Here is a 12,652-nt window from a genome sequence, read left to right on the forward strand (position 1 = left end):
AGGGTCAGTGGAACCACACACTGAGTTTCTATTTTTCATAATAATATATGGAGAGGATGTGGCTGTGGAGCCATAGCAGGTGATATACCTCTGCTCTCAGGAACTATCCATTTAAACTTGTCAAATGTCTCAGAACTCCCCAAATGCCCCATGCTGCTCCAAGTCTTTGTGTCTTATATATGGTACCGTGCTTGCTACAAGACTCTTGTGGGTCATCTTGCCGCCAGGCAAATTTATCTAACCTGAAAACAACTGACATGGGTGAGACCTTCTGCCCCCACTCCCATTCCGATTTAATCACTTCTTCCCCAGGCCAGCCCCATGCCCTGTACCCACCTTTGCTCTTACCCTTAGCACACTGATGGTAATAATGAGCTTGCCAGTCTGTCTCTGCAACCGATGCTGAGCCCCTCTGGGCCGAGCAGCACTCCCTTCTGCATGCACGTGCCTAGGACTTTCATGTCCTAGCACTGGGCTTTCGTGTGATAAACGACATTCGTTTCAATCTAATTGAGCTGAAAGTGAGTCAACATTTCTTTTGTTAACTGGCAGGCTAACCTAATCACCACAAAACCCGTTTAATGATTAAATACTTAATAATAGCTCACAAAAAAATACTGCTCTCCAGAACAAACTTTGGGAAACATTGCCTCTTCTGGCCCAGATCAGATCCAAGCTTGTAAAAATCCCTCGAATATGAATTCTGGCTCTGGCTCTTGCCTAGCAATGAGGAGGAGGTGGGAGAGGGACTGATAGGATAAATTTGGTTCCTATCCTCCTGAGACATCTTTCCTGAAAGATGGTTGCAGGACTGTCTCAGGGGCAATTATTAAGGAATTAGAATTCCCACCTGACAGAGGAGAAAGTTGGATTCGTGTATTTAGGATTTGCCATCAACTTAGTGGCACAGCCAGGGCCAGAATCCAAGTCTCTCGGCATTGGTCCCAGATGCTGTCCAACAGAGCAAGGCAGACTCCTTTACGAGGACTTTCTCAGGAGGTCACCATTTGTCACCATGTCCTTTCTCCCACCTGGCCCACCTACACCATAACCGGGTGGGAGGGTAGAGACAGAAGGCACCAGTTTGGACCCTCGGGAGAACCTCACATCTAGATCCAGAACCCCAGACTGTTGAACAATGAGATGTCTTTCCATTACAGACTTGAATCCAACGTTCAGCTCAATCAGGGATCGGTCCAAAATGCTCATCTGTCTCATCCCTGGGTCTGTCTGGAGCTGACATTTTGATGAGGATTCCACCCAAGAATCCTGCCATTTGGGCAAAGCTGCCCAGTCTGGACAGAATCTTGGCAGGAAATGTGGCATCGGGGCCCATACCCCTGACTCCCTGCCCAGTCTTCTCTCTGGCCAGTGCTCTGGGCAGCACCCCCACTCTTGCGTATGCAATGCCCCCATAGGATAGTCAAGATTTGTGCACAAGCACATGAACACCTGGGTGCATTCCTGCATGTGTGTACAAAGGCAAGTCCCGACTATTTTTCCCACCACATCCTATCATGAAACCACTTGAGGTAAGTGAGGAAGGAGCCAGATCGTGCTCTGCCTGCCTTTGGCATCACCTTCCCTGGACTTCGCCAAAAATGAGAAGCCCACGCTAAGCCATGAAGTGGCACTGAGAAAGCCTCCTCTCCACTCTGGGCTCCGGTTACCATGTCTCTAAAAGGAGTGCGTTGGACTTGAAAGCAGTAACGGCTGATATCGATTTGCACTTGCTGTGTGTTTGGTGCTTCATGCGTATTATCTCACTTGACCACGACAACGAGGCCGTCCTACAAATGGGAACCCCTGAGTGGATCAGGCTGCGGTTGCCCCAGGGGCAGATCCTGAGACAAAAGCTGAAGGGCCACAGTTGGCTTGGGAGGTGATCCTAGGAAATATGAGTCAGACAGTGGGGAAGTGACACAGGAAATGGGCCGGCGGCGATAAAGGGTGTGCGGTTAGGCCGACTCCACAGTGGTGACTGGATCAATCCGACAGGAAAACTCTGGGAATTGGGCAGACCGTCCCTGGCAAATGAGCCCACCTGAGAGACTAGATTCGATTGAACTGTATGACACTGACACTATTCAATCATTTTTGACCTGGAGAAATGGCAATGTCATTGGTTCAACATAACATTAATTCCAAGAGTTGTTGATTGAAGGCTGCCAGACAGGGGAAGGGAAGTATTCGTCTCGTGGCACTTCCGTCCTTCCCAAGCTCTGGGGGAAATCTGTTGGGCCGAGAGATGCAGTTACTGGAAGTAGGGAGGGAACACACTGAACACTGTTGGCCCCTGAGTGGGTCCGATAGCCCATGCCGTACTGACCTGGAAAACCAGGATACAAACAGGATTCAAAGCCAGACAGTCTGTCTCTCCAGCTCCTGTATCTAACCCACACGCTGCCTCCACTCAATTTCTAAGACTTCAGCATTTCCCTGAATTACACAGTCCTATGCTTCTAAGATTCCAGAAATCTTCAACTCCAAAAGCTACAACTCAAAGAAAAAAATGTCTTCAACAGCAGGAAAAGACGAGCCAGTTGGCCATGGAAGTTCCACAGGCACTGGTCAAGTGCACACGATGTTCCAGATTCCTCACTGGGCTCAAAGGATGCATGCTGAGGAACACTGCACAGAGAAGATGGAGTAATCCCAGTACATGAGAGCAGTGCTAAGAGGGTGCTGGAGGCCGGGGGACCACGTGGCCTTCGGGGGCTGGGAAGTGGGAGACCTCCCGCGTTAGCGTGCACAGCCTGAGCTAGAAACCGCAAAGCCGGGCTCATGCCCGTGCACCTCCCTCTGAACAGCCATTCCAAGGGTACAACAAATGTGCTTTGTAGAACAGGTGATTTACAGAGTTGCTCAAGACCCCAATTCTTTAAATGTTGTCCATGAACTTATGTTTCAAACTTTTAGGAATGAGTTATGACATACCACCCTGAAAATTCAATTACCTCAGCAAGGCATTTGGCATAAATCAAAGATATATATAGCTTGGTGAGGCATTAGAGATTATCCACAGATTGGAAGCGACTTGCCCAAGGTCACACTGCAGACGCTAGGGTCCACTGAGATAGATCAGCAAGCCATAACTTTTGCCCGTATTGGCATTGTTGGGAAACAGAACACCGCCTTTCCAATGGATGCCCTCCATCTCTATCAGAACAGAGTACAGAAAAGCCCTGGAAAGGGAATCAGAGAACCTGACCTACACTCTTGAGTTCCCCCCCACACTGGGTCATTGCGACCACCCCCTGACAATTACATGAGCTGCTGTCTGAAGACGTCAGCTTAGTAAGTGGTACACAGTCCTACAGATGCAGGGTGATTAATCATGTTTACTATTCATTATTCGGGGATATCCTTGTTTATTGTGCCTGGAACGGTGACAGCTAACTTGTTTCCTGTTTGTAACATTTTTGTTAAATTTAGTAACATTTAACAAACTTTTGTTCTACTTAATAAAGTATATTTTAAAAATTCAAACACCACAGAGAGTATAAAATGAAAACTAAAAGATCCCCCAAAGCAACCTCTGTTAATAAAACAGCTTCTTATAGACCCTTCCAGATGTCTATTTCTGCATATAAGTGGGGGGGGGGGGGCAGGTGTGTGTGTATGTGTATTTTCTATTGTCCCGCACCTTGCTTTTTTATCTTCATGTAACATACACCTCAGACAAGGTCATCCAGCAGTATGTGTAGATTCAATTCATTCTTTTTTTAGGTGGAAAGAGTTCCATTAACGGATACACCAGAAATTATTTAACCAGACCTCTGTTGATGGTCATTTGTGGTCCTGTTGGGGATTCTCTCCTGTTACAACAGAATGGCCAGGAGTAAGTACCTCATTCAAGCCGTTAACAGCACGGCCGGGAGAACCACCCCAGGACGTGCTCTTAGACCTGAAATTGCTGGATCAGATGCCACGTGCATCGGCTTTAACGATGTGGCTGGAGGTCCCCCTGGGAGCCCCCCCACATGCCTTCCTCTCATTCACTTATATCCCAGTGGCCCTTTGTCCCAGGCTCTAGTCAACCCTGGAAAAGAGAAAACTTTTTTAGTATTTGCCAATCAGAAAAGGGAAAAATGGGATCTTGTTACTATTTTGACTTGTATCTCATTTATTATGACTGATGGTTGATGTCTTCTCACATGTTCATTGGCAATTTATTGCGTGATTGTTTTCTTTAGAAGAAGATGGGGGGAGGGACGCCCAGGTGGCTCAGTGGGTTAAGTGTCCGACTTTGGCTCAGGTCATGATCTCGCAGTTCATGGGTTCGAACCCCACATCGGGCTCTCTGCTGTCAGCACAGAGCCGGCTTCAGATCCTCTGTCTCCCCCACCTCCACCCCTCTCGTTCTCTGTCTCTGTCTCTGTCTCTCTCTCAAAATAAAGTAATAAACCTTAAAAAGAAGAAGAAGATGAGATCATGCACACTTGCTGGATAGAGATAGAGACTGAGATGAACCAGAAGTTCCCTCATTAACTGTCTGTTTAGAGCCCCTACCCATATTTTAAACTTTTTAAAATTCCATATCAATCTCACAACCCTATTATAAATTCAGAAAAGCCATCTTGGGTGGAATGCCGCAAACTTTTTTTGTTGTCGTTCTGATTCACTTTTCATTTTATTCCTTGGTTGTGTTTTGCTATGGATTTTTTTTAATCTATACAATAACCTTCTAACTGATCCTCCCATTTCTACCCTTGCCGCAGCTGTGACCTTTTAAAAAACCGAAGTGAGCACGTCGCTTCCTTGCTTGAAACCCTCTTGGTGTTTTCCAGCGTCCTTAGAACACATCCACAGTTTGTGGTGACCTAAGGCACCACTGCCCATCTGGAAGCTGCCTGCTGCTCCTGCCTCACACCACACCCTCCCCTTCACTCCAAGCACACCTGAGCTGCTTCCCATAAGCTTTCTTGCCCTCTGGGATGTTCTTTCCTCCTGTCTCCAGCTAGCTAGCTGAGGAAGTCATTCCCATTCTCCAAGGCCACAGTTTAAACGTCACATGCTCGGAAAGACTTCTGTGACCCCTGACCGAAGGGGGGCCCTTCCTCTGCTATTCTAGATCTCAGCTTCTTGTCTGCCTCTGCGGTAGTATCTAGCACAATGTATCGGTACGTATGTATCAGCTTCCATCTGTTCTCCCCACAAGCTCCATGAAGGCAGGACCTTGTCTGTCTTATTCACCATTGCATGCCCAGCGTCTTCATCAGTGCCTGAAACACTGTGGGTCCTCACCAGATATTTATTTAACGCATGAATTAATGTGTACTCAGGTTTATCATTCCCTTCTTGAACAGGTTTTCATTTTTCTGGGCAGCTTGGAAAGGTACTTAACCATTGTTTCATTTTCAAGGTTAAAGTCGTTCTTCAGACTCGTATATATCGAGGACCTTCTCTGTTCCGGGCCCTGTCTGTAGGTATAGTGAATGAGAACAAGACAAGACAGCAACTCTTCCAAGAGCTCAAATCCCAGTGTGGGACTGATGGGCCCATCCCAAAACTCAGAGGAATAAATGATGTTAGAAGATGGCAAGAGGTAAGCAGGAAAAAAAAGCAGGATTATGTAAAGAGGATAGAGGTGGGGGGAGGGGTGTCTCGTGAGAAAGGTGGAAGCCGGAGAAGAGTGTGCAGGCAGGAGGACAGCAGGTGCGGTCTCTGAGCAGGAAGGAGCTTCTGAGCCCCCAGCACGGGGAGATTCTGAGATTCGATCAGGGCCTCCTGAGAGAAGTGGGCAGGGCCTTGCCGGCGGGGCGCGTCCTAGAAGTGGGCGGGCCCCCCCTGCAGGGCATCCGCGGTACAGCATGGGGCGCTCTTCCTGAGAAGGGCAGCCACTGTCAGGCCCTAAACCAGGGAGCGGCACCATCTCACTTCAGTGTCTGAAAGACTACCCTCTGATCCATCTAGAAGCTTTTTTAGTGAAGGAAACAAAGAAACAGGAACATCGCTTTGTAACTTTTTTTTTTTTTTTTTCAAAATGACCAGTCAGTTGTCTCATTTATTAAACAATCCACCCTCCCTTCCCTAAAATTTAAATTAAAATGCTTCTGGGGAGCCTGGGTGGCTCAGTCGGTTAAGCGTCCGACTTCGGCTCAGGTCATGATCTCACAGTCCGTGGGTTCGAGCCCCGCGTCGGGCTCTGTGCTGACAGCTCAGAGCCTGGAGCCTGTTTCGGATTCTGTGTCTCCCTCTTTCTCTGACCCTCCCCTGTTCATGCTCTCTCTCTCTGTCTCAAAAATAAATAAATGTTAAATAAATAAATAAATAAATAAATAAATAAATAAATAAACAAAATTAAAATGCTTCTTTTAACATATACTAAAACTCCCTTGGGTATTTGGGGTGGAGGGCACTTCATTCTGTTCATTTGTTTCCTGAAACCAAATATTTTGAATTTTGTAGCTTCATGATACATTTTAAGATCTGCTGGTATCAGTCTCCCTGTATTACTTTTTATTGAATACTCCCTGTATTTTTTTTACAGAATTTCCCTATTTTTGCACACTTCTTTTTTCCTAGGTGACTTTTGAATCCTTTTGTCAAATTGTGAAACTGCAACCCTCTTAGTGTCTTAATTGAGATTCATTAGGCTTGTGGATTAACTTATTAATTATATTAAAGAGAAGTTACATCTTTCCAATATTGCAATTTTCTAATAAACATAATGTATATCTACTTGTTCCCATAGTGTTTTCAGCTTTTTATACACCAATTTAACAGCTATTGATTAATTAAAATAACTTCTATAATTTGCTTGCCAAAAAACTCATTAAAGAAATCTGGAAAACAGAAACACGAAAGAAAATACAGAGGCAAATAAAAATCCCATATAATTGCATCTCACATAGAATCCACTGTAACAGTCTGTTGTGTGTGCCGGGCACACGTTGATACGTTGATACGTGTGCTGGCCATTACTCTGCAGCATATTTAGTGTTACATTGTTTACAAATGAAGCTTCACATGTCATCCCATGATAGTAGAAATTCTCTAAAGTACAATGATAACTGCCAACATTATACCACATAAACGTACTACAATTCATTCAACCAGTCTTCAAATGTTAAACATTTCAGGAATTTTTCTTTTTCTTTCTTTCTTTTTTTTTTTTTTTTTGGTAACATTTTCTTCTAAGTGGCACTAAATGAACAAACACACTACAATGAACAAACACACTTTTAAAGAGGTATTTGTTCTCGTTTGTTTCTTTTCTTTTTTAATGTTTATTTTTGAGAGAGAAACAGAGTGTGAGCGGGGGAGGGGCAGTGAGAGGGGGAGACACAGAATCCCAAGCAGGCTCCAGGGTCCGAGCTGTCCGCACAGAGCCCGACGCGGGGTTCGAACTCATGAGCCACAAGATCATGAACCTGTGCCAAAGTCGGACACTTAGACTAAGTGTCCCAGGCACCCCTCCCCTGGTTATTTCTTAAAGATGGTTTCTCTGACTCTGACTTGCCCTGTGGGGTCACATCCTTTGCTAGCTTTTCCTCTGACATGGAAGACATTTTTTTATAATAAAAGATTTTGTCTGCCAAAGTTATGGTAAGTTTACTTAGTTTGCCGTTGGCTTTTTAATTGTATAGAATATATTGAATGGGGGGAGAGTTGAATTTCTTTAGTATTTGGGGGACTTGGTAAAAGACGAGGAGCTATCTAACTTGATTTTCCTTCCAAATAGCCAATTGAATGTGTTGAACTGTGTGCTCTTATTGTCTTCATTCTATGGCCTCGGTCTGCACCCGGTTCTGGTTTACATAGGACTATCTATTCTACTGCAGTGATCTGCCAGCTGATTCTTACACCAGGGCCCAACTCTTCAATCACTAGTTTCATAATGCATTCCCACCACCCCAAGGTAAGAATCCCCTTGTTGTTCTCCCTTTTTTAAAATGCTCTACTTCTGAACCAGAATAAGAAGCAGCCTCAAATGAAGAGCAAGAAGCCCGTATGTGTTGGCTGATATGCTCACACGAGAATTAATTCCATGCTGAGGGCACGCTGCCTGGGCCGAAATGGAAGAGCTGAGAAGGAACGCCTGTATCCTGACTGCTCACCTCCCCGAACCACAGGAGCTCGGTGAAAACTACAGTTCCCGAAATGCGCTACTCCAGGCCTCTGCTGGATCCCCGCCTCCTACTACACTGTGATCTGTGATTGGGGGCCACGTTTACCAGGACAGGAGCCCCTCCATCAGGCCCCAGACAGCAGCCGGGGGAAGTGCTGGGGGCATGGCCGAGAGAACGGAGTGAGCAGAAAGGTGCTCTGAGGCCTCAAATGCAGAAGCCCTGTGTAGTGAGTCGGATGTCCAGTTCTTGGGGTCACTGGGACCCTGGCCCTCTGCCTCAAGAATCCTGCAGAGGAGAGACCCCAGATCTACCTCCCTTCCTTTAAACTGATGAATATATTCAGATTAGAAAGGCAGGACACACTTGGGCCTCCCACAGCAAGCTGCACGCTGCCCCTGTGGGGACCACCCCCAGATGCCTCAGACAGTGGCCGCCAGCCAGCCCGGGGTTCCCGGTCTGGATGCACCACTTTGCTCCCTCTACTACTTCAGACGTATTTCTGAAGGACCTCAGAAGACACGAGCGAGAATTGCTTGCAAGATCCACTTGGGATGAGAGGTCACCAAGTATTCGTTTAATAGGTAAATGTAATAAATATAAAATACTATCTTTTGACACTGAGTTTTATTAGATAGCCACAATTTTCTCTGTGTGCTGTTGAAAGCTCTTGCTTGGTGCTACAAAACCCACGGAAGAGAGAAAGAGGGGATGGCAGTGGCTATGAGGCTTAGGATAGATTCTGTAGCCCATGATCTCAAAGCCACATCACCTGGTCCCCAGAGGTCTCCCTGGGGGGTGACCACAGAGGCCCTGCTGAGAATAAGAAGCTGGTAGTTTTGTTCCCATTCGCCAGGCTTCCCTGGGAGCCTTCCTCCCTCCCGTGGGGACCTCACGGGGATTAGGGAGGCTCTTCATGACTATCCGGGGTCCTCTGGCCATAACCACATGACAATCATAAGCAGGATCTCCCGCCCAGCCCCCCCCCCAAAATCCCATTCCCTTAGTTATTTAAACACTAACCTAGAAACTTCTTTCTGTGAAGCATTTGGCAGCTGTAATTAAAGTCTCAAGTCAATTGACCTCACAAAACAGAGATTATCCAAGTGAGCCTGACCCAAATAGCTGAGCATTTAAAGGCAGGGAGTTTTCTCTGGCTGGTGACACAAGAAGAAGTCAAATCGGTTCAAAGCACAAAGCAGGATTTGATGTGCCTTTGCTGGTTCGAAGAAGGGAGGTGGGCACATGAGAAGAAATGCCAACAGCCCGAAGTTGTTCTGAGAGGGCCCTCGAGTGATGGCCGGCATGGAAACAGGACCCCAATCCCCACCCACAAGGAACCGAGTTCTGCCAATACCCTATTTGCACTTGCCAGCAGCTTTCTCCCCAGAGATCCTGGGCTCCACCCAGCCATCACCTTGAAATCAGCCTTGTAGAACCCTGAGCAGAGAGCCAGCCACACTGGGCCAAACTTTTAACCTCCAGACCATGAGCTAATAAATGGGTGTCATTTCAAGCCACTGTGAAGCCACAGAAAACTAATACAGCATCCAGTGGCAATAAAATGCACCTCCCACCCCAGCCCTCGCTGTGCTAAGCTGGGCAGCCAGGATTAGAGCCCCACCCTGTATGCATCTTTGCAGGAAATTCCCTGTCAAAGATCAAAAGTTGGCTCAGCAGGGTTCATGAAAGGAAAACCAATTGCTCCCTGCCTGGCTCTGTGCCCCTCGATCTGAGGGGAAAGGGAGAAAGATCTGCCCATATAATAGTGTCCCTGGCAGCAGGGACAGCAGGGCAGCAAGCGTGACCCATTAACACATCAAGAGGATGCCAGGGGACAGCATCACTAAAGCCCCACTTTGATTTTTCCAGGCATGAGGGGGTGGAAGCCGGCAACAGAGGCTGTGTTCTGAATCCAAAGCCATCTATTTCTATGCCTTCAAAAGGGAAAATCATCTGAGCCCTCACAAGGGGAAGAAAAGAGAAGATGGATGGAATGAAAGTCTGCGCAGCCAGGCAGCCGCAAAGAGGAAGCGTGGGACCGGGGATGTGGGTCAGGGGACCCCAAGGACCGCCACCAGAATGTTAAATGTTCGCCCCCACCACCACCACCGCAGACCCGACAATTGGAGATTTAGGCATATTCAAGTTTTGTAAGCCTCAATTAGCCCTTGTAAGAGCTTATCTTCTTTCCCCCCAATTGACTTTAATCAAGAGCTTCAGAAGCTGGGAAATATTTTAAGTTAATCAGGCCCTTAATGCGGGCCCCTGGGGAATGCTGCAGACCTGTTCCTCCTCCGGTTTGCCACACTGGGCCCCCGTCTTTCCCTCCTCTCCCTTCCCCCCAGGGTGTCTGTGAAATGCTTGGCAAACTTGTCTCTCAAATGAAAGGGAGACTGAGGGAGAAGGGAACCGTTGAAAGGACACAGGACGGCAGAATCCTATCATCGTCTTCCACCAGGGGCAGGCAAGTGGTCTTTCCAACAGCAGACTTTTTCACATGCCCTACCAAAAAAATTGAAGATGTTCACTGAACACCCAGCTCGGTTCCAAGGACGCCCAGCACCGTGACCTCGTGTCTGAACCCCAACTAGGAACCCGAGGTCTGATGAGATGATAAATAACTGAATGCCAATAATAATCACTAACGCTGATGGCGCTCACCATGTGCCCAGTGCTGATCTGCATATGCAAATTCACTGGCTGCTCAACCAGTCCTTTACTATCAACATGATTATCGCTCCCATTTTACAGACAATGAAACTGTGCCCTGCAGAGGCTAAGGAACCCACCCCTAGGAGATCTTTCTGGCACATGTTCTACTGTGCTGTGAATCTGGGGCCACGCAGAAATCCCAAGCGGACGTTTCACACGCTGGCAGTCCACGCAGGGAGCTGAGCTAGTCACGTGAGATGAGGGATGAGGCTCTCAGCTCCAGAAAAGGGAAGGCAGGGGTCAAACACACCTCCATATCTTAGGTCAGGGTGCCCACAAGCAGACCCGGAGATGGGAATTTATGTGCAAGAGATTTATTAAGGGAAAAGGAAAAGAAACGGCTGAGCCAGAGGAGAAAGAAGAACAGAGAAAGGGAAGAAGCCAAGCAAAGGTATGAGTTCAGGGTTCTCTGGAGCACAAATCACACCTCAGGGTCTGTCCTGCCTCCAGGCAGGGAGCTGGCCCTTCAGACTCCAGCCCTGGTTGCCCATCGACTGCAGGCTGCCCAGGAGGCAGTGGGATTTCCAGGCCCCTGTAGTCCAGGGGAAGACCTCCTGGGACAGTCACCGATACAACAGTTAGAGACACAACACGTGGAGCTGGGTACCAGACAGGCAGATCCCCCCCCACCTCGGTAAGGGGGATCTGAGGGGCTCTGGGCAAGCCCCATCCACTACAATCTATCTGAATCTTGAGGCTTCTAACTGTGCTGCTTCAGGAAAGTTGCTTGACCTCTCTGAGTCCCAGATCTACATCCGTGAAATAGGAAAAAAGATTCTATTTCCTCTCTCACAGAGTTACCATGGGGATTCGATTCAATACAATGAGCGCGCACGGTCTAAAATCAGCATGGCTGCTCTGGGATGCAGCGTCACACCAATTGCAATAAAATTACCACAAAGACACAGGAAGAGACAAAAATCCACTGAAGAGTCATGAGTAACTCACAAAGCCCTGCAAATGCTCTCCTGAGGACCAGCCCCCATCCTCCTCTGCCAATGAAGAGGATGTTTGGTACCAAGCCCTTGGGCTGTGACCACAGAGCCGGCCACAAACCCACCCACTTCTGCCCTGAAAACAAGCTCCTTGGAAAGAGTCGAGAGCTGTCCCCAAGCAAAGCCAACTACCCCACTGCACATCAAGCATCTGGGACCTGCATCTCTGTTACCATCCAGAAGACAGCCCTGGCAAAGTTTGAGAGAGGGCGCCATCTGAAAGGGGGTTGCAGAGAAGTAGGTCCGGGGGCCTCTGCTGGAGCTCTCTAATCTAGCTCCATTCTTCTAGCTCTCTGATCAAGTGGCTCTGCTCACACTTCAGCTCACCTTCCAGAAACCCAGCTCTATCGAGCAGACATGTAAAAGCCGACAACTGAGTAGTCTTATCAAATTTTCACAGCTAAGTTGTTCAGTTGCATGGGAAATTGTTCGTGTCTGTAAATAGAAGAAGAAAGTGTCCGGCCCAGAGGCCTCAGGTGGGCTGGGGTTGCTGAAGGCAGTCCCCCAGGATGGCTGGGAAGTGCAGGTCCGGCTGAACTCCAAGTGGGGGTCTCCTTGAGTCCTCAAAGGGCCCAGCAGGTCTTGTATTGACTAAACATCCAGGAAGCAAGGAGCAGCAGACATTAGCTGACTTCTCTGAGGTCCCTTAGGGGGCCCTGCACTTGCAGACAGCAGGCAGAGTGCCTGAGCACAAGGCCCCACCGCTGAGCAGCCGGAGGAAATGGGGGAGGTCACGCACATAACCCGAGCCTCAGTTTACCTATTCCACCTAGCCAGAACAAGGACAGAAACCTGACACCTGGGGCCTCTCCTCAGTGCTTTCTTGAGCACCACTTCTCAGACAGAATTCTCCACTGCAGCTGCGTTTGA

The 12,652-nt window shown here is 47.9% G+C and overlaps 1 long non-coding RNA gene across 2 annotated transcripts in view; it reads right to left on the reverse strand.

Moving 5' to 3' along the window:
• The window catches only part of LOC109270823 (uncharacterized), a 678,705-nt gene that overhangs the window by 555,616 nt on the left and 110,437 nt on the right, over positions 1–12,652 (reverse strand). The window lies entirely within an intron of this gene.

Source organism: Panthera pardus, unplaced genomic scaffold, assembly GCF_024362965.1.
Source record: "Panthera pardus isolate Hobbes unplaced genomic scaffold, ASM2436296v1 HiC_scaffold_19, whole genome shotgun sequence".
Taxonomy (NCBI): domain Eukaryota; kingdom Metazoa; phylum Chordata; class Mammalia; order Carnivora; family Felidae; genus Panthera; species Panthera pardus.